This window comes from Bufo bufo, chromosome 3 (genome assembly GCF_905171765.1).
Source record: "Bufo bufo chromosome 3, aBufBuf1.1, whole genome shotgun sequence".
Classification (NCBI taxonomy): domain Eukaryota; kingdom Metazoa; phylum Chordata; class Amphibia; order Anura; family Bufonidae; genus Bufo; species Bufo bufo.
Genome location: NC_053391.1, coordinates 495,756,454 through 495,779,893, shown reverse-complemented (window position 1 = coordinate 495,779,893; position 23,440 = coordinate 495,756,454).

Here is a 23,440-nt window from a genome sequence, read left to right as displayed (position 1 = left end):
CATGAAGACTGATTCTCTGCTGACATGAAGCCTGAATCTCTGTTATGGGACCTCTCTCCTCTGCCTGGGTGCCTGGGCCTAAATATCTGACAGTGGCCTGTTCCAGTGGTGGGTGACGTGAAGCCTGATTCTCTGCTATGACATGAAGACTGATTCTCTGCTGACATGAAGCCTGAATCTCTGTTATGGGACCTCTCTCCTCTGCCTGGGTGCCTGGGCCTAAATATGTGACAGTGGCCTGTTCCAGTGGTGGGTGACGTGAAGCCTGATTCTCTGCTATGACATGAAGACTGATTCTCTGCTGACATGAAGCCAGATCCTCTGTTACGGGACCTCTCTCCTCTACCTGGGTGCCTGGGCCTAAATATCTGACAGTGGCCTGTTCCAGTGGTGGGTGACGTGAAGCCTGATTCTCTGCTATGACATGAAGACTGATTCTCTGCTGACATGAAGCCTGAATCTCTGTTATGGGACCTCTCTCCTCTGCCTGGGTGCCGGGGACTAAAAATATCTGACAGTGGCCTGTTCCAGTGGTGGGTGACGTGAAGCCTGATTCTCTTCTATGACATGAAGACTGATTCTCTGCTGACATGAAGCATGAATCTCTGTTATGGGACCTCTCTCCTCTGCCTGGGTGCCTGGGCCTAAATATCTGACAGTGGCCTGTTCCAGTGGTGGGTGACGTGAAGCCTGATTCTCTGCTATGACATGAAGACTGATTCTCTGCTGACATGAAGCCTGAATCTCTGTTATGGGACCTCTCTCCTCTTCCTGGGTGCCTGGGCCTAAATATGTTACAGTGGCCTGTTCCAGTGGTGGGTGACGTGAAGCCTGATTCTCTGCTATGACATGAAGACTGATTCTCTGCTGACATGAAGCCAGATTCTCTGTTACGGGACCTCTCTCCTCTGCCTGGGTGCCTAGGCCTAAATATCTGACAGTGGCCTGTTCCAGTGGTGGGTGACGTGAAGCCTGATTCTCTGCTATGACATGAAGACTGATTCTCTGCTGACATGAAGCCTGAATCTCTGTTATGGGACCTCTCTCCTCTGCCTGGGTGCCGGGGCCTAAAAATATCTGACAGTGGCCTGTTCCAGTGGTGGGTGACGTGAAGCCTTATTCTCTGCTATGACATGAAGACTGATTCTCTGCTGACATGAAGCCAGATTCTCTGTTACGGGGCCTCTCTCCTCTGCCTGGGTGCCTGGGCCTAAATATCTGACATTGGCCTGTTCCAGTGGTGGGTGATGTGAAGCCTGATTCTCTGCTATGACATGAAGACTGATTCTCTGCTGACATGAAGCCTGAATCTCTGTTATGGGACCTCTCTCCTCTGCCTGGGTGCCGGGGTCTAAAAATATCTGACAGTGGCCTGTTCCAGTGGTGGGTGACGTGAAGCCTGATTCTCTGCTATGACATGAAGACTGATTCTCTGCTGACATGAAGCCAGATTCTCTGTTACGGGACCTCTCTCCTCTGCCTGGGTGCCTGGGCCTAAATATCTGACAATGGACTGTTCCAGTGTTGGGTGACGTAAAGCATGATTCTCTGCTATGACATGCAGACTGATTCTCTGCTGACATGAAGCCAGATTCTCTGTTACGGGGCCTCTCTCCTCTGCCTGAGTGCCTGGGCCTAAATATGTGACAATGGACTGTTCCAGTGTTGGGTGACGTAAAGCATGATTCTCTGCTAGGACATGCAGACTGATTCTCTGCTGACATGAAGCCAGATTCTCTGTTACGGGACCTCTCTCCTCTGCCTGGGTGCCTGGGCCTAAATATGTGACAATGAACTGTTCCAGTGTTGGGTGACGTAAAGCATGATTCTCTGCTAGGAAATGCAGACTGATTCTCTGCTGACATGAAGCCAGATTCTCTGTTACGGGACCTCTCTCCTCTGCCTGGGTGCCTGGGCCTAAATATCTGACAATGGACTGTTCCAGTGTTGGGTGACGTAAAGCATGATTCTCTGCTATGACATGCAGACTTATTCTCTGCTGACATGAAGCCAGATTCTCTGTTACGGGACCTCTCTCCTCTGCCTGGGTGCCAGGGCCTAAATATATGACAATGGACTGTTACAGTGCTGGGTGACGTGAAGCCAGATTCTCTGCTATGGCATGAAGAGACGCATTCTCTGCTGACGTGAAGCCAGATTTTCTGCTATGGAACCTCTCTCCAATTGATATTGGTTAATTTTTATTTATTTTATTTTTATTTTAATTCATTTCCCTATCCACATTTGTTTGCAGGGGATTTACCTACATGTTGCTGCCTTTTGCAGCCCTCTAGCTCTTTCCTGGGCTGTTTTACAGCCTTTTTAGTGCCGAAAAGTTTGGGTCCCCATTGACTTCAATGGGGTTCGGGTTCGGGACGAAGTCCGGGTCGGGTTCGGATCCCGAACCCGAACATTTCCGGGAAGTTCGGCCGAACTTCTCGAATCCGAACATCCAGGTGTTCGCTCACCTCTAGCTACTAGCCTTTGCTAGTCACTTCACTGGTTGCCTATCCACCACAGAACACAGTTCAAACTTCTCACCCTCACCCACAAATCTCTCCACAGTGCTGCACCTCCATACATCTCCTCCCTCATCTCCATCTACCACCCTACTCGTGCTCTCCGTTCTGTTAGCGACCTAAGATTAATAATCTCCATAATTCGTAGCTCTCACTCCCGTCTTCAAGACTTTTCTCGAGCTGCACCTACTCTCTGGAATACTCTGCCCCGGAATAATAGGTCAATCCACAACTTCTCCACCTTCAAACGTGCCTTAAAAACACATCTTTTCAGGCAGGCTTATCAAGCTACCTAAACTGACTATTCCCCAACTAAACCTCCCCCCACTAACTCCTCTGGCCTGAACTCGATCCTCTAGTAGTCCCAAACCCGAAGCAGATTGGCCGGCACCACTCCTGTCAGTTCCATAATGGCTCAAATTCTACTTATCACAATCAACTACCTTATGTGTCACCCCCAATTCCTCATAGATTGTAAGCTCTTGCGAGCAGGGCCCTCACTCCTAGTGTTTCAGTTGCATATTATCTAGTTATTTTTGTTTTGCATATGAACCCTATGAACTTGTAAAGCGCTGCGAAATATTGTGGAGCTATATAAATAAATTTTATTATTACTTTATTATTATTTCTTTGCAAAGGCATAGAAGCCAGGGACAACCAAGGTCATGGACCTAGGAAGCAGATTTTAAATCCCAATATGAACTGTTAAAATGTGAAAATGTGTAGCTTAGAGAGGAAAGAGATTGGTTCCTGGAATTCAGCAGAGTTTCAATTTTTTTGTGCTAGAGAAGGGGAAATTAAGAGATGTTATTGAAGCCACTTTACTGTTTCTATTAAAAAAATAAAATAAAATTGAGGAACTTTAAGACCTAATTTATATTGACTTCCCTTTCCCTGGAAACTGGCTTTGGGGACCTTGTAATGTTAAATTCTGCTTCTTTTGTAAAATGAATCTGAAGTTGGTTTGGGGCTGGGCAAATGGTCATTTTAATGACTGGGTGGGGAGAAATTCTCCTGCCAGTGTTTATGGTTTCAGTCGAACCCTCCAAGACATTGATGTGTTAACTCAATCCTATACAATTGTATGTGTACCAAAGTTTTTTCATTTTTTTAAGTTAAAATTTACTTTTTACTGAATCTCAATGTATATAGCAAGACTTCCTGTAACTGAAATTATTTTTGTAGAGAATGGACTTCAGTGTTTTTTTTTTTCATGTTATTGTTTGGGCATTTTTGATTCTTGAGAGAGCAATTCATGCCCCCTCCCCCATTGTTTTGAGTTTTAGAACCTTGCTGCGTTTTGTATAGTAACACATTACTGTGGGTTTTGCGGTAGAAAAGAAAGGATTTGGTTTTGAAACTTTCTTTTTATATTTACATTCCATAGGCGGATTGTGCAAGCGGGAATAACACTCTTTTATTGGAATAGAGTTGCTTTACACAGCAAGTATTTTTTGTTTTTATGCCCAGACTGTTTGTTATTTTTTTTTGTTTTGGAGTTTTTTTTCATTGTGTGACAGTGATTCAGGTGTTGTACTGAGACATCATACAACTAGTAAAAAGACAGCGAAGGCTATCCCCATTAACATCTGTATACTGGAGAAATTGAGCTGGAGAAAAGCGGGTCTCCTTTATTGGGTAGCCTCATCTGGCCAAACACAGGCACAGCTCAGCTGTGTATATAGCCCTTTAGGAGGAATACTGGGAATCCAGCAAAAGGAGCTCTGGCCTGAAGGCCCTGTGGGAGTGGAAATAGCATTGAGATTAGCAATAGGCCGCTCTCAGTGCACGAGATTTGTAGCTGTCCAACATAGGTTGTATAAAAGTCGGAGTCGGACAGATGTACCGTGAGAAGGAGTCGGACGGTACCCTCTGTGTACAGTCAAAAGCGTGTCCCTGGACGCAGGAAACACTAGTAACGGCTTGGTTAACAAGGATGGGTTGTGGCAGATCCATGTTCGGGGGGGGGGGAATAGTCCCCTCGAGGAGTCAGACGGCTGCTCAGTACATGAGATCTAGTTATGGGGTGAAGGCCACAAAGCCCCTTAAAGAAAGGCATAGGTGGTTCAAGGGTACCGCTCTGGGTATCCCTCTGTAAGGATGTAGCTCAGCTGTGGCTTCAATAGACAATAATGGTAAACCAGCAGGGGATAAAGAGGGCAGTTTCAGTCCGGAGGAACCGCATTATGTACACCTTGCCTGCGGGGGGGATAGCCACGATTGGTGATCCAGTTCCTGAAGCGGAAGAGGCTCTTTTTGAGCTAACTCTGCTAAGGCAGGCTGGATCCACCTAGACTGTTGTAGTTTTTTCAGATGTCTCTGCTGTCACCAATGCAGATAACTCTCTCTCATCCCTCCCTCCTCTCTTTCTATCTCTCTCTCATATCCCTCCCTCATCTCTCCATCTAACCTTGAGATGATGCACCATGTTGAATCCAGCTTCTCTTAATCCTGGTTTTGAGGACGATGACAAGGGGGGAGGAAGTGGTGCAGAAAACAACAATTTTCTAACTTTTTACTACCAATTCTAACCTCTCAACTGTCAATCAATTTTCTAACCTAGTAGGGAATCATGTCGAGGACTATCACGACTGCCTTTTCTTTGACGGTACTTGGGTCAAATTTTTGCAAAGAAGGAGAAAATCACGGCCGATCCATGGCCTGAATGTTCCGCTGTAGCCCTTTATTCCATCAGTGATGCCCACAGGCAGTCCCACGGGTTATCACCAGATGTCCACCACCGGGTTCGGGAGTCTCTCCTGGACCCAGACTCAATAACCAGTGTTCATTCTAGTCAACCAAGTGATTGGGTCGTGCTAAAGAAACATTCGAGGACGGGACTAGAGCCGAGATATCTTGGGCCATTCCAGGTGCTGCTGATGACACCAACCTCTCTGAAGTTCGAGGGACGAGACAACTGGATCCACACCAGTCACTGCAAGAAGCTGCTCAACTACGTCAAAGAATGAAGAGTATCGCTTTTGTTTATTTGTTTAGTTTAGTTTTTAGGGAGGGAAACGCACCTCAAACTAGCAAGGGCCACAAGGAGACATTTGTTAATAGCACATAATGATACATTCCTAGAGGGTAATATCAGCTATAGGTTTAATAGTAGCTCTGGCTCCGGCTCCTCACTTGTTAATCCTGTATGGGTGTCCGGGGTGTCAAGATCCTTTTCCCAAAGATTGATAAATGCGGGTTTTGGCATAAGTATGGGGGTACATATTTTTTTTATAGATCAGAGAAATCAGTTTGGCTTGTGGTTCAGACTTTGATAATAAACCCTCAAACCAAGTCAACGGACGCAACAGCGTTCTTTAATGTAACATGTTTGGAAATGAAGGAGCGTAAAAAGGATATTAAAGGGGGTGAAAATCTACAGTCTGGAAAAAGCTGTGACATAGTTACACACTCCAACACCTAACCGCTTTTACCAAAAAGGGACAGGACAGGATGTATTGAGTATCGTATAGATGCAGGTAGACTACTTAATAAAGCACTAGGTGCAAAGGCCAAGATACAGTATCTCTAACTTGTATCAGAGGAGAGGGCAAAGGTATGGCATACTGAGAGTATTGAAACCATTCTCAGACTCCCAAAGTGGATTTGATTATTGGATTGAAGGATTTGACCATATTCATGGGAATGTCAGCACCCACCAAAAGTCCCTGGAAAGGGAGGCCAAAGTGTGATTGTTCAAGGTCCACCCATGACTCACCTAGTGTTCCTTTAACCCAGCCAACCATTCTACCCAGGAGAACTGCCTTGTTATATAACTCTGGGTTAGGCATCCCAATCCCACCAAAAGGCTTAGGTTTGCTTAAGGTAGCATAAGGTATGCGTGCCCTTTTTCTGGCCCAAATAAATGACCTAATCATTTGGTTTGCTGTATTGTAGAACGATTTTGGTACTGGAATTGGCAGAACCTGTTGAAGGTAAGTCATTTTGGGTAATATAAGTGATGTTACTATATTTTTCCTTCCAAACCAAGACAGCATAGAGTTTTTAAGTGTGGAAAGTTGATCCTGAATTCAGTTTAAAGGGCTTCTGTCACTCCACTAAACTCATTATATATTTTTTGTCTCCTTAAAATCCTTATGCTGCGATTTCTCAATATATAGGGCTATTACTCAGTTTGGTTCAGTAGTTATATAAAAAACTGGCTTTTATAATATGCAAATTACCTCTCTAGCAGCAGGTAGGGCGGCTACCTGCTGCTAGCAGCCGCATCCTCCATTCATAATGACGCCCCCTCCTCATGTTGATTGACAGGACCAGCCAATGCGCTCATCCTCTGACTGGCCCTGTCTGCGTTTTAAATCTCGCGCCGGTCTTCAGTTGGCGCAGGCGCACTGATTGGAGGACGCTCGCTCGGCCGCTCCATCCTCAGTGCGCCTGCGCCGATGACGTCACATGTACACCCGGCTCATGCGCAGACCGGAAGGGTGGATCTGTCCTTCAGTTGTTTTGCAATGCCGGATCCGGCACTAATGCAAGTCAATGGGAATTAATGCCGGATCCGGCATTCCGGCGACTGATCAGGCATTTTGGACGGACATAATACCACAGCATGCTGCGGTATTATGTCCGGCCAAAAGCCTGACAGTGACTGAACGGTAGGCATACTGATGCAAACTGAACGGATTTCTATCCATTCAGAATGCATAGGGATGTGCCTGATCAGTTCTTTTCCGGCATAGAGCCCTTTTGACGGAACTCTATGCCGGAAAATAATAACGCAAGTGTGAAAGTACCCTAACATCTTCGCTAGTATCTTTAAGGGCTCATGCACATGACAGTATGGATTTTTCCGTGTTTTGCGGTCCGTTTTTTATGGATCCGTTGTTCCGTTTTTTCTTTCCGTTGTGCTTCCGTTTTCTTTCTATTTTTCTGTTCCGTTTTTCTGTATGCCATATACAGTATACAGTAATTACATAGAAAAAATTGGGCTGGACATAAGATTTTCAATAGATGGTTCAGCAAAAACGTAACGGATACGGAAGACATACGGATGCATTTCCGTATGTGTTCCGTTTTTTTTGCGGACCCATTGACTTGAATGGAGCCAAGCACCGTGATTTGCGGACAAAAATAGGACATGTTCTATCTTTTCACGGTACGGAAATACGGAAATACTGAAACGGAATGCACACTGAGACTCTTCAGTTTTTTTTGCTGAACCATTGTAATGAATGGTTCAGTATATGTACTGCATACTGAACAAAAGCCCTAAGTCTAAGTTTAGCAGGGAAATCTGGCGATAGTTCGCACAATGGGAGCCATCTTTCCCCTCTTCAGGGATCAGGGATATTTGGGCTCTAGTTATGTCTACTGACATTGGAGTACCAGATAGGGAGCTATTGTATATATTAAGTAGGTAAGGGCCTAATGTTTTGTAAAATGAGCGGTAGTATGAAGCTGGAATGCCGTCGGGGCCTGGGTGTCACTACCAGAGCTTTGGGACGTTCTCACAGCTCTGTTTCTCCACCCCTGTGATGATGTCACTACTAGAGCTGGGAGGAGTTCTCACTGCTCTGTTTACTTTTGGTTTCCTTCCTCCCAGCTGTTCCTCATGCGTTTGATTTCCCTCTCTTTATATCACCCCTCCTCCTATTGTAGGGCGTGGATTATAGTTCTCATTTCAGTTGTAGCTCTTGCTTTAGTATCTTCACTTGTAGCTATCAGTTCACTGGACCTGTGTTCTGCTGCAGCAAGCACTCCGGATATTGCCAGCTGTCCTTGGATCCGTTTTCTCTGCGGCTGCAACACCTTCAGCTAAGTGTACAGACATTGTTGTGTACCTGATTATTTTCTGACTGGATCTGAGGTGGCCACGGTTCCCTCCATATACTGAGTAGGGCACCGGTGGCCGTGCCCCTTCCACTATTGTAGGGGTTACAGTGGTCATCAGTCTTAGGCACGTGGGCATGCCTCGTTACGCCATTTGGATCTGGGCATGTGCTTTAGCAGAATAGGGAGAGCTTTGAGGGTTTGACAGGGGTCACCCTTTATCCTCCCTAGTTTGGGTCCGGTCAGTAGCTCTTTTACTGTGTATACTATTGTTGCTCACATACAGCATTGACATTATAATCCACCAAAACCGTCCTTTTTTGACATGGATCCGCTTTCTGGCCTGGTTGACCGCATGCAGGGTCTTTCTTTGGAAGTAGCAGATCTTCGTCAATCTATGACTCAGCTTCAAGCATTGGGCTCTGCTCCGGCTCATGGAGTCTGTAGCGAGCCAAAGGTCTCACTTCCGGAAACATTCTCCGGGGGCAGTGAGAATTTTGTTCGCTTCAGAGAGGCATGCAAACTCCATTTTTGCTTGTGTCCCCACTCCTCTGGTAAGGAGGAGCAGAGGGTGAGGATTGTCATCTCCCTGCTCAGGGGTAATGCTCAGACTTGGGCTTTTTCGCTGTCATCAGGGGATCCCTCCCTTCGATCCGTGGAAAGATTTTTTGTGGCCCTGGGGCAGATTTATGATGACCCGGATCGTGTTGCTCTGGCCGAATCTAACTTACGTGTTTTATGCCAGAACAAACTGTCTGCGGAGCTTTATTGTTCTGAATTTCGGAGATGGGCAGCTGATTCGGGTTGGAATGATGCTGCACTCCGGAGTCAGTTCTGTCAGGTTTCTCAGAGAGATTGAAAGATGCGTTTGCTTTCCATGAGAGACCAACGTCCTTAGAGTCTGCCATGTCATTGGCGGTACGCCTTGACAGGCGTCTAAGAGAAAGAAACGAGACCTCTCTGTCCAGTCATTGTCAGTCTAGGGGCAGTGGTGCGGACTCATTCAGTGTGCAGGGGCCTCATCCTGTCTCGCTCCCCTCTGAGGAGGAAACCATGCAGCTAGGTCGACTTTCCCCTGATAAAAGAGGATTTAGTCCTCAGAGTATGGTGTGTTTTTGTTGTGGGGGCATAGGTCATTTGGCAAATGTTTGTCCCTCTAGGAGATTCTTGAACTGTACTAAGAGCGATAATAAGAGAAAAACCTCAAAAGGTAAATCATCAAATTCTGCTTCATCTGCTACTTTGGGCAAAGTTGATGTAGGAATTGATGCTTTTCCTCTGACCTGCAGTTCCCGTTTTCTCCTGTCTGCCAGGGTGGCGCTAGAGAGCAAAGTCATTTCTTGTGAGATTTTTGTCGATAGTGGAGCGGCCGTCAATCTTATTGACACTCAATTTGTAGTCATGCATGGTTTTCAGGTTTGCACATTAGAAAAGGATATACCTGTTTTTTCTATTGACTCTGCTCCACTCTCACAGAGATCTCTGAAGGGCATTGTTCACAATATCCAGCTAGCTGTAGGTGACACTCATGTGGAGGATATATCTTGTTTTGTCCTAAACGGATTGCCTTCTCCTCTAGTTTTGGGGTTACCCTGGCTCACTAGACATAACCGCACTATTGATTGGCAAGGAAGGCAAATAAATGAGTGGAGTGACTTTTGTAGAGAGAATTGTCTCACAGCGACTTTTGCAGAGGTGTCTACTAAAACTGTGCCATCATTTCTCTCTGATTTCTCAGACGTGTTTTCCGGGAGCGGTGTTCAGGAACTACCTCCTCACCGGGAGTTTGACTGTCCCATTAACCTCATTCCCGGCGCCAAGCTGCCAAAAGCACGCCTCTACAATCTCTCACAACCGGAAAGAATCGCAATGCGAACTTATATCTCCGAGAGTCTCGAGAAGGGGCATATTCGACCCTCAAAGTCACCTGTGGCCGCGGGTTTTTTTTTTTGTTAAAAAAAAGATGGCTCTCTGAGACCTTGCCTAGATTTTAGGGAGCTGAACCGTATCACGATTCGCGATCCCTATCCCCTTCCTCTGATCCCGGACCTCTTCAACCAAATTGTTGGGGCCAAGGTGTTTTCCAAATTGGATTTGAGAGGCGCGTACAACCTGGTCAGGGTCAGAGAGGGGGATGAATGGAAAACGGCCTTTAATACCCCTAACGGGCATTTCGAGAATCTCGTTATGCCTTTCGGCCTGATGAATGCTCCGGCCGTCTTTCAGCATTTTGTTAATAGTATTATCTACCATTTAATGGGGAAATTTGTATTGGTGTATCTTGATGATATTTTGATTTTTTCCCCTGATGTTCAGACCCATCAGGATCATCTTTTTCAGGTTCTGCAGATTCTGCGGGAAAATAAATTGTACGCCAAGCTGGAGAAATGTCTTTTTATGGTATCGGAGATTCAATTTCTGGGTTTTCTCCTCTCTGCTTCTGGTTTTCGCATGGATCCGGAGAAGGTCCGTGCTGTACTTGAGTGAAAGCTTCCTGAGAATCAGAAGGCATTGATGCACTTTCTGGGTTTTGCGAACTATTACAGAAAGTTCATTTTGAATTATTCCTCTGTTGTCAAACCCCTTACTGACATGACAAAAAAGGGGGCGGATTTTTCCTCTTGGTCGGAGGAGGCGCTTGCAGCCTTTTCTAAGATTAAAGAGAGTTTTGCGTCTGCTCCCGTCTTGGTGCATCCCGATGTTTCCTTACCTTTTATTGTTGAGGTGGATGCTTCCGAGGTGGGTGTGGGTGCGGTTTTGTCCCAGGGCCCTTCTCCTGCCAAATGGCGACCCTGTGCCTTTTTCTCTAAAAAACTCTCCCCGGCAGAGAGAAACTATGATGTGGGAGATAGGGAGTTGTTGGCCATCAAGTTGGCTTTCGAGGAATGGCGCCATTGGTTGGAGGGGGCCAGGCACCCTATCACCGTTTTTACCGACCATAAGAATCTGGCATACTTGGTGTCGGCCAGGCGTATGAATCCGAGACAGGCCAGATGGTCTCTGTTCTTCTCCAGATTCAATTTTGTTGTTACATTCCGACCTGGGATAAAAAATGTGAAGGCTGATGCTCTCTCTCGCTGTTTTCCGGGAGGAGGAAACTCCGAGGACCCGGGTCCCATTTTGGCGGAGGGGGTAGTTGTTTCTGCTCTATATTCCGATTTGGAGGCCGAGGTCCAGGCTGCCCAGACTGAGACACCTGCCCGTTGTCCTTCTGGGAAGTTGTTCGTGCCTCCTGAGCTACGTCACAAACTCTTTAAGGAGCATAATGATACGGTTCTTGCTGGTCACCCCGGGAGTAGAGCCACGGTAGATCTCATTGCTCTGAGATTTTGGTGGCCGGCTCTTCGTAAGTCGGTGGAGGGTTTTGTGACTGCTTGTGAGACGTGCGCTCGCGCTAAGGTCCCTCGTTCACGGCCTTCAGGTTCCCTTCTCCCGTTACCCATACCTTCCCTGTCCATGGACTTTATCACGGATCTTCCTCGTTCCTCGGGGAAGTCGGTGATCCTGGTGGTGGTGGACCGTTTTAGCAAGATGGCTCATTTCGTACCTTTCCCTGGTTTACCCAATGCTAAAACGTTGGCGCAAGCTTTTGTTGACCATATTGTTAAATTGCACGGCATTCCCTCTGATATTGTTTCCGATAGAGGCACGCAGTTTGTGTCCAGGTTCTGGAAGGCTTTCTGTTCTCGCCTGGGGGTTCGGCTGTCCTTCTCTTCTGCTTTTCACCCGCAGTCGAATGGTCAGACTGAGCGCCTCAATCAGAATCTGGAGACATATTTGCGCTGTTTTGTGGCAGAGAACCAGGAGGATTGGTGTTCATTTCTCCCTCTTGCTGAGTTTGCTCTGAACAACCGTCGTCAGGAATCTTCTGATAAGTCACCATTCTTTGGTGCATATGGGTTCCATCCGCAGTTTGGGACATTCTCGGGAGGGGCTCTTTCTGGTTTACCTGAGGAGGAGAGATTTTCCTCGTCTTTGTCTACCATTTGGCAAAAGATAATTAAGTAATCTTAAAAAGATGAGTGAGAGGTATAGGCGTGTGGCTGATAAGAGACGTGTGCCTGGTCCGGACCTGAATGTGGGTGATCTGGTGTGGTTGTCTACAAGAAATATTAAACTGAAGGTTCCCTCCTGGAAATTGGGTCCCAAGTTTATTGGGCCTTATAAAATCTTGTCAGTCATCAATCCTGTTGCCTTCCGTCTTGATCTTCCACGGGTTTGGAAGATACATAATGTATTTCACAGATCTCTCTTAAAACCATATGTCCAGCCCACGGTACCCTCCTCTTTGCCTCCTCCTCCGATTTTGGTTGATGGCAATCTGGAGTTTGAGGTTTCCAGAATTGTGGACTCTCGCATTGTCCGCGGTTCTCTTCAGTACCTCGTTCATTGGAAGGGTTATGGTCCTGAGGAGAGGATGTGGGTTCCGGTGTCGGACATTAAAGCCACTCGCCTCATCAGGGCATTTCATAGGGCTCATCCTGAGAAGGTGGGTCCTGGGTGTCCGGAGTCCACCCGTAGAGGGGGGGGGTACTGTCACTACCAGAGCTTTGGGACGTTCTCACAGCTCTGTTTCTCCACCCCTGTGATGATGTCACTACTAGAGCTGGGAGGAGTTCTCACTGCTCTGTTTACTTTTGGTTTCCTTCCTCCCAGCTGTTCCTCATGCGTTTGATTTCCCTCTCTTTATATCACCCCTCCTCCTATTGTAGGGCGTGGATTATAGTTCTCATTTCAGTTGTAGCTCTTGCTTTAGTATCTTCACTTGTAGCTATCAGTTCACTGGACCTGTGTTCTGCTGCAGCAAGCACTCCGGATATTGCCAGCTGTCCTTGGATCCGTCTTCTCTGCGGCTGCAACACCTTCAGCTAAGTGTACAGACATTGTTGTGTACCTGATTATTTTCTGACTGGATCTGAGGTGGCCACGGTTCCCTCTATATAATGAGTAGGGCACCGGTGGCCGTGCCCCTTCCACTATTGTAGGGGTTACAGTGGTCATCAGTCTTAGGCACGTGGGCATGCCTCGTTCCGCCATTTGGATCCGGGCATGTGCTTTAGCAGAATAGGGAGAGCTTTGAGGGTCTGACAGGGGTCACCCTTTATCCTCCCTAGTTTGGGTTCGGTCAGTAGCTCTTTTACTGTGTATACTATTGTTGCTCACATACAGCCGTGACACTGGGCATTTCCCTCTAGGAAGCTGTTTAATAGTGGATTCTAATTCATCTATCGTAAAAGGGGCTTGTAGTGATTGTGCCTGCTGGTCAGAAAGAGCAGGAAGGGACAGAGAGCGCAGGAAAGATGTTCTGAGCTCAGAAGGTGGGGGGAGGAAGGGTAAAATTTTCTAAACTGAGTGGCAATGGCTGAGGTAGTAAAAACCTCTCCACCATCTGGAACTTTTATTCGATGGATGTAGTTATGGGATTTCCTCTGATTGATGCGTTGCATCATGAATTTAGAAGCCCTGTCACTATGGGCATAATATTTAAATTGTGCATGAAGGTAATATTTGGCTGAGGCATTATTTAAAATCTTCTTTAGAGCTTCACGTGATTCAGTGAGTTCAACAAAGTGTGATTCTAACAAGGATTTTTTGTGTAAGGATTCAAGCCGCTGAATATTAGAAAGAAGGGTATCTATCTGTGTTCTCCTCTCTTTCTTGAGCTTAGCTCCCATAGAGATAAACTGACCCCTCATATAAGCTTTATGGGCATCCCATACCACTTGGGGGTGGTTTCCGATTTGTAATTAAAAGCAAAGTATTCTTCGAGTAACTTTTGGGTGAGGATCTGGGAATCACCGGGGGAGATTAGCTGCTCATTCAGGCGCCATCTAAAGGGGCGAGGTTCTAGGGTGGGCGCCGACAATGTCAGAAACACTGGAGAATGGTCCGATAGGTGCATGGTACCAATGTTGGATTGATTACAATATTGGAGATGCTCCTTTGATATAAACAGATAATTGAGTCTTTGATAAGACCCATGTACTGGTGAAAAGAAGGAGTAGTCTCGCACTTTTAGGTTAAAAAGTCTCCAGACATCGCAAACAGACCAACTATGTAGACTTTTTTTAGGTGTCTGAGAGTTTTGGCTGAGATTGCTGATCTTTTAGAAGTAGAGTCTAGATCTGGTTCCAACATCAGATTAAGATCTCCACCCAGAATCACCACACCCTCTCTATATGATTCTAGTAAGGACAGTAACTCATCTATCCAGACAACCTGATTAACATTGGGAGCATAAAGGTTAATAAAGGTATATACTTGGTTTGATATAGATCCTTTAAGCATAAGATACCTCCCCTCATTACCCTGAACATGGTGAATATATGTAAATGGGAGATGCTTCCGAATCCTGATACTTACACCCCTGGAGGCTGAGGACCCCAAACCTCAATGGTACCACTCCGGGTATAGTGAGTGTGAAAAATTCAGGTATTTATCAAATTTAAAGTGTGTCTCTTGGAGGAAATGGATCGAGCATTTCTCCTTCTTCAAATAAGAAAAGACTTGACTACGTTTAGAAGGGGAGTGGAAACCCTTTACATTGAATGAGGCTATGCACAGATCAGCCATGGTTCAAAGCAAAAGGCAAATAAAAAGATACTATGGTAGTATTAAGCTTAATAGTAAAAGTAAGCAGATAATGAATAACACTTAGCCTCCCTGGGTGAAGCAGCAGGATACTTCAGTAGTCCCAAATATGTTTTGTAGTGCGTATGGGAATGGTGATGTACCTCTTTCAGCGCCGCCAGCGGCCTGCTGCTTGTAACCAGAGGTCTTCGGTGTTCCGGGCGCCATCTTAGGTTCTTTAGCCACACATGCGGCGGCTGCCTTCTTAATTAATTTGTCCATTTCTCCAGGCTGAATCGCCGCTTTGGCAGAACCGAGAGGTTCTGTGGGTTTAGGGGAAGGCGATGTATAACAGGCTATGAGGGATATTCAGTCAGCGGAGCGATGCTTCACACAGCCATCTCCTCACAGCGCAGGCTCCGCCCCTCCATTAGGATGTGTTTTTAATATATTATATATTGTCATCATGTCTCTCAGTGTCAGGGCAAACCATTGGAGTGGATATCTTCCTGTGGATGTGGAGACGCAGCAGCCGGGCGCAGAGGTCTCCGTTGGCGAACGGTCCATGTGCTATGTGCTGAGCTGTGGGCCGGGGAGACTGATGTGCGGCGGAGCAGTATTTTCTTGGAGAATGTATGAACGCCAGCTAGGGCCCCCACGCAAGGCGCAGATTTATTGGCTTGGCGTGGATGCATTTGTTAAGAGAACAATACATGAAATGGACGTGCGTTTGTTGTCTCTAGTGCGCCTGATCAGCCGCTGGAGATAATGACGTTGTCCCTATAAATAAGCATGCATAAGAATCATAGTGAACCTTATTGGGCATTGATCACTGAGCAAGGCTGGATAAAGTTCACTCCAATGGTAATGGGAGATTTTTGTATACATGTGTTTTGTTAGCTGGCTATGTTATTGTATTGTATTGAAGAAGTGATGGTGGTTTCTCATCTTCCTGTATATCATCACTTCCTGTATGTTTGTTACTGTACATGAAGGAAGTGGTCGGGTGACGGGCCTGCCCCTTCTTATTGTTAACCATTTTGTGGCTTTAAAATTAAGAAAAGAGACTGGGCAGCAGTGATGAGCAGCAGGGGCAATATTTAAATTTGTGATATTTCGCAAATATTTTGGCGAATATTCGTCACATATTCGCAAATTCGAGATCTCCAGTCATTATTTTCTTGATTGTGAAAATCAGCAATCGTAAAATTCGCGATAAAAATTTGCGATCAACACTACTCCTAAAGTCAAAGATATTGCAACCTTCTCATTGGCCCACAAGCAAGAAGCAGAAAGGGATCATGGGTTCAGATTAAAAAAAAAAACAGAATATTCGCGAATACGAATATATTGCACTATATTCTAGATATTTGCGATTTCTCGAAGTGCCAATATTCGCGATAAAATTTGCGATTAGAATATTTGTGATCAACACTACTGGGCAGGGGGAAGTTCTCAACAGAATTAGATTTTGGTCTACTTTGGCACACTTTTAGCGCAGCTTGGATATGTGCATCTGACGCAAGCTAATTTCTACAACATTAGGAATATAAGTATAATAAAGTAATGTTTAAAGGCTGTGTACACCTTTGGAGTCAATTTATTTTTTATTTTTTATGATTGTATCTATCTTATTTTTGGCTAAAAATCATATTTTCAATTGGCATTCATTAAAAATATTAAGCTGTTCAGTCACAAAGGGTTATTTGTTTTTCTGTGTGACTGGTACTTTCACTTTTACTTTGTGCTGTCATCTAATAAGCCTTATCTCTAAACTACTGAGAGGTCATAAACACTTATTTAAGCCACATTCTTATCAGTAAGGTAAGGATTGAGCTTTAATGAGTGTTTATAATGTCAGAGAGCGGAGATAAGCTGTCCATCTGCTCTTCAGATGATGGAAAATGACAAAAAATCAACAGGCAGCTAGTAGAGCATGTCAGCTCTGTACACAAAAAATGATTCCATATTGTTAATAAAGACCAATTGAAAAAGTGATTTTTAGGTGAAAATAAGTATAATGAAATAATAAAAAAATAATTGCTCTCAAAGGTGTCCATAGCCTTTAAGTATTTTCAGTAACTTTATTTTCTTAATTCCCAGAGACCCCTTTAAGTAGTGAGGTTTATTACAGTATGCTTTTCAGTATTACATAGGTCTATTCAGCCCTGCCACTGCAAGGGTCTAATAGTCTCATGTTCACTGCATAAATAGGAATGTTGTTAGGCACTCTGCAGCTATAGTAAGTCTACTGGCAGACCTTGATCATGTTGAAAGCTTGCCAATTGTCTAGCAGAGATAGCCGCCCCTCCACCAGTGAACCCTCTTATGTGCTGGTGGTCATTTTTGACCACATAATTTATTGTATTAAATGGATTGAATAGGAGCTAGCTCAAATCTTGTCCATTTCAACCTGCTGCTCATGGTGTGGGTTTAATGTCCAAGATCATGGTGTCACAGCGCCATATATTTTCAGTATTGCGTGTTACCTACCTGGCATCAGCACCACAAATATATATTGTGGGACAAGAAGGGGTTACAGAAATATCCTATTTAAATCTATGCACACAGTATAGGGGAAAACCAGCTACTTAAATGATCTACTGCACCATGTTTAGTTTACCTTGAAGTTAACAAAATTAGGTCCCTAATGGCAAATATGCTGAAATAAAAATATGCATGAGTAATCAATCTACATGACTAATTACCTGAAAAAATGAATACAAAGATTATTTACTGAAGGATTCTGCACATTACCTTCAGTTTATTATTTGCTTTTAAACACATAAGAGTCAGTACATTTTGGTAAAATTTACATGTAATATATTAATCAGGAATCATAAATACAGGGAGTGCAGAATTATTAGGCAAGTTGTATTTTTGAGGATTAATTTTATTATTGAACAACAACCATGTTCTCAATGAACCCAAAAAACTCATTAATATCAAAGCTGAATATTTTTGGAAGTAGTTTTTAGTTTGTTTTTAGTTTTAGCTATTTTAGGGGGATATCTGTGTGTGCAGGTGACTATTACTGTGCATAATTATTAGGCAACTTAACAAAAAACAAATATATACCCATTTCAATTATTTATTTTTACCAGTGAAACCAATATAACATCTCAACATTCACAAATATACATTTCTGACATTCAAAAACAAAACAAAAACAAATCAGTGACCAATATAGCCACCTTTCTTTGCAAGGACACTCAAAAGCCTGCCATCCATGGATTCTGTCAGTGTTTTGATCTGTTCACCATCAACATTGCGTGCAGCAGCAACCACAGCCTCCCAGACACTGTTCAGAGAGGTGTACTGTTTTCCCTCCTTGTAAATCTCACATTTGATGATGGACCACAGGTTCTCAATGGGGTTCAGATCAGGTGAACAAGGAGGCCATGTCATTAGATTTTCTTCTTTTATACCCTTTCTTGCCAGCCACGCTGTGGAGTACTTGGACGCGTGTGATGGAGCATTGTCCTGCATGAAAATCATGTTTTTCTTGAAGAATGCAGACTTCTTCCTGTACCACTGCTTGAAGAAGGTGTCTTCCAGAAACTGGCAGTAGGACTGGGAGTTGAGCTTGACTCCATCCTCAACCCGAAAAGGCCCCACAAGCTTATCTTTGATGATACCAGCCCAAACCAGTACTCCACCTCCACCTTGCTGGCGTCTGAGTCGGACTGGAGCTCTCTGCCCTTTACCAATCCAGCCACGGGCCCATCCATCTGGCCCATCAAGACTCACTCTCATTTCATCAGTCCATAAAACCTTAGAAAAATCAGTCTTGAGATATTTCTTGGCCCAGTCTTGACGTTTCAGCTTATGTGTCTTGTTCAGTGGTGGTCGTCTTTCAGCCTTTCTTACCTTGGCCATGTCTCTGAGTATTGCACACCTTGTGCTTTTGGGCACTCCAGTGATGTTGCAGCTCTGAAATATGGCCAAACTGGTGGCAAGTGGCATCTTGGCAGCTGCACACTTGACTTTTCTCAGTTCATGGGCAGTTATTTTGCGCCTTGGTTTTTCCACACGCTTCTTGCGACCCTGTTGACTATTTTGAATGAAACGCTTGATTGTTCGATGATCACGCTTCAGAAGCTTTGCAATTTTAAGAGTGCTGCATCCCTCTGCAAGATATCTCACTATTTTTGACTTTTCTGAGCCGTCAAGTCCTTCTTTTGACCCATTTTGCCAAAGGAAAGGAAGTTGCCTAATAATTATGCACACCTAATATAGGGTGTTGATGTCATTAGACCACACCCCTTCTCATTACAGAGATGCACATCACCTAATATGCTTAATTGGTAGTAGGCTTTCGAGCCTATACAGCTTGGAGTAAGACAACATGCATAAAGAGGATGATGTGGTCAAAATACTCATTTGCCTAATAATTCTGCACGCAGTGTACATGATACTTAGATTATATTTAAAAGTTAAAGGGGCACATTTATTAAGACCAGTGTTTTAGACTTTAGTCTTAATAAAGCCCATTAACTGGCAGAGGATCCACTGAAGTTATGAAGAGGTGCAGGCTTCTACATAAGTTCGGCATTTCCTCCACCAGTTCTAAATATAAGAAAGATTCTGAGCTCTCTTACTTTTACACCATTTTCTATTAAAAAGCACTTATTGAACAGTTTGGGGCCACTACCACAAAGTGGAAAAAATGGGGGTAAATTGATCTATGAAACACAGGGACATATGTATAAATACAATCAATTCTATCAATTTGGAATTCATCCTGAGTTTATTTTTTTAAGTTTGGATTTTAACTAGAGATAAGCAATCTTCCAACTTGTTTTAGATCCGATTCATCAAAAATTTTCAGTATTTAAATTTTCAGTATCAAATTAATTCTTGACTGATCAAATATGCTCCAATTATCCTAAAAATGTATATATAACACCTCCTAGTCTAGTCTTGTCTCACCAATCAACCATGAGTTTTGAAGAATGATTCACCCCATCCAATACTCGACTGAAAGTGAGACATGCAATCTAATTTTCTGTCCAAAACAACTAGAATATCCCACCAAGGATTACACTTATTTCAATGAGACATATGAGCTAGACAAAAATATGCGAAAATTTGCACATTTTTTTTTGCTGGCATCAGATAGGCTTAGGTATAGCTAATTTGAATACCTTTCTCAGAAACCTAGTGGAGCATTGACTAGTCTACAAAATTCCACACACATTTTCTCTGTCTGGCGCGTGTAGATTCGATTAGTAACCAATTTATTTTCAAACATTTGGTGATTGTAAAAGAAATAGAGTCTTAAAAGGTTTTGCTCATCTCTAATATGTATCACTGGAGTTTTGAACTACGCTTAAATGGGTTGTGTGTGTGTGGACATGTGGAGCAATCCATACTCACCTGGTTATACTGCTTGGTTCTATTTCTATTGCTGTTTTACTACAGTTATATCTGTCAACTTTCTGCACAATTAGGTCACAGCTTCTGCTGCAGCCAATAAGCCCATTGGCTACAGTGGAAACAGGGACTGGAAGTCCAGTGATGACTGGCCTGGAGCCAAGGAGCTTCAACCAAGCATCAGGGACCAGTTGAGTATTGATTTCTCCACAGGTTCCAATGTTTCTGGGTTAAATTTAAAATAAAAACTGGGCAACCCCTTCAAATCATATTTTATTGTCCAGAGAATTGTTAATCCAATAGTGTTTTTCCCCTAGTGAACTGGGGATAGCAGTATTTATCTACAATTTTTTTATAGGCGTTATCAACATTTGAAGCATATAGGGCCTGATAAAACTGCTGAAATTGTTTAATTACCTTACAGGGCTTGATTGAAAGTCTACAGAAGAAGGTGTTTACTCTGTTTCTGTAGGAATTACTTGTGTGAGCGGTCTCATAATAACTTGCTCAATAAAAATATCACATGACCTAACCCTTCAGATGAATACCGTAAAAAAAACGGTGTAAAAAAATACATTTTTTGTCACCTTACATCAGAAAAAGTGTAATAGCAAGCGATCAAAAAGTCATATGCACCCCAAAATAGTGCCAATTAAACTGTCATCTCATCCCTCAAAAATCATACCCTAACCAAGATAATCGCCCAAAAACTGAAAAAACTATGGCGTTTAGACTATGGAAACACTAAAACATGATTTTTTTTGTTTCAAAAATGAAATCATTGTGTAAAACTTACATAAATTTAAAAAAGTATACATATTAGGTATCGCTGTGTCCGTAATAACTTGCTCTATAAAAATATCACATGATCTAACCCCTCAGGTGAATACCGTAATAAAATAAAAATAAAAACTGTGTAAAAAAAGCCCTTTTTTGTCACCTTACATCAGAAAAAGTGTAATAGCAAGCGATCAAAAAGTCATATGCACCCCAAAATAGTGCCAATTAAACTGTCATCTCATCCCTCAAAAATCATACCCTACCAAAGATAATCACCCAAAAACTGAAAAAAACTATGGCTCTCAGACTATGGAAGCACTACAACATGATTTTTTTTTTTGTTTCAAGAATGAAATCATTGTGTAAAACTTACATAAATTTAAAAAAGTATACATATTAGGTATCGCTGTGTCCGTAATAACTTGATCTATGAAAATATCACATGACCTAACCCCTCAGGTGAATACCGTAAAAAAATAAAAACGGTGTAAAAAAAAGCCCTTTTTTGTCACCTTACATCACAAAAAGTGTAATAGCAAGCGATCAAAAAGTCACATGCACCCCAAAATAGTGCCAATCAAACCGTCATCTCATCCCGCAAAAATCGTACCCTACCCAAGATAATCGCCCAAAAACTGAAAAAACTATGGCTCTCAGACTATGGAAACACTAAAACATGATTTTTTTTTGTTTCAAAAATGAAATCATTGTGTAATGCTTACATAAATAAAAAAAGCATACATATTAGGTATCACCGCGTCCGTAATAACTTGCTCTATAAAAATATCACATGACCTAACCCCTAATAACCTAATAAAAATACCAGTCCAGCAAAATCTGCCTTCCAAAAACCGTATGGCATTTCTTTCCTTCTGTGCCCTGCTTTGTGCCCGTACAGCAGTTTACGACCACATATGGGGTGTTTCTGTAAACTACAGAATCAGAGCCATAAATGTTGAGTTTTGTTTGGCTGTGAACCCTTGCTTTGTAACTGGAAAAAAAATATTAAAATGGAAAATCTGCCAAAAAAGTGACATTTTGAAATTGTAGCTCTATATTCCATTAATTCTTGTGGAACACCTAAAGGGTTAACAAAGTTTTTAAAATCAGTTTTGAATTCCTTGAGGGGTGTTGTTTCTAGAATGGTGTCACTTTTTTTGAGTTTCTACTCTAGGGGTGCATCAGGGGGGCTTCAAATTGGACATGGTGTCAAAAAACCAGTCCAGCAAAATCTGCCTTCTAAAAACCATATGGCATTCCTTTCCTTCTGCTCCCTGCCGTGTGCCCGTGCAGCGGTTTACGACCACATATGGGGTGTTTCTGTAAACTACAAAATCAGAGCCATAAATATTGAGTTTTGTTTGGCTGTTAACCCTTGCTTTGTGACTGGAAAAAAATTATAAAATTTCAAGATTTGCTTCTAAACTTCTAAGCCTTGTAACATCCCCAAAAAATAAAATGTAATTCCCAAAATGATCCTAACATGAAGTAGACATATGGGGAATGTAAAGTAATAACTATTTTTATAGGTATTACTATGTATTATAGAAGTAGAGGAATTGAAACCTGGAAATTTGCAAATTTTTCCAAATTTTGGGCAAATTTGCTATTTTTTTTTTTTTAAATGATTTTTTTTACTCCATTTTACCAGTGTCATATAGTACAATATGTGACGAAAAAACTGTCTCAGAATGGCCTGGATAAGTCAAAGTGTTTTAAAGTTATCACCACATAAAGTGACACTGGTCAGATTTGCAAAAAATGGCCTGGTCCTTGATAGGAATCTCTGAGTCCCACTTGGTACCCCTGGCACCAAGCTTCTAGTATCGGCTTGGTTTGAGTCCCTTTCTGACGTCAGGAGAGCGCTCCACTCAGTAGGTAACAAAAGACACAACAGTGATGTACTGAATGAACACTCTGAGGTTTATTTTTAATGCACACAGGTTATATAGAGGGGGCTTTAACCCCTTTATTAGCATATCATCGTAAGTTATGTATTCAACCTATCATATTAACACGTTTCATTCTACGCTCAGAGAAATAGAAACAAAAACGGAACTTCCATATTAGGAATATTGTCCGGGAGTAGTGCCAAAGAGATAAGATTCAGGGTTACAGAGAATAGAAACCTTACAGTATATTAGTTTCACAGCAATCAGAGTTAGTACCTAACATAGAAACAAAACTTCAGCAAAAAGCAGAATTCATTTTGACATACTAAAGAACATGGATTCCTTTCAAATCCCCTCTTAAGAACCTTTAGTGGATCACACTACATGGTTCTTTCCTTTCTTGTCCTTTTTCTCTCTATATGATATTAGGTAATTCTTATACCCATCTGGGCTTCGATCCTCCTGGGGTACAGTAGTCTGATATAATGACATATTAGAGAGCCCTTTTTCTAG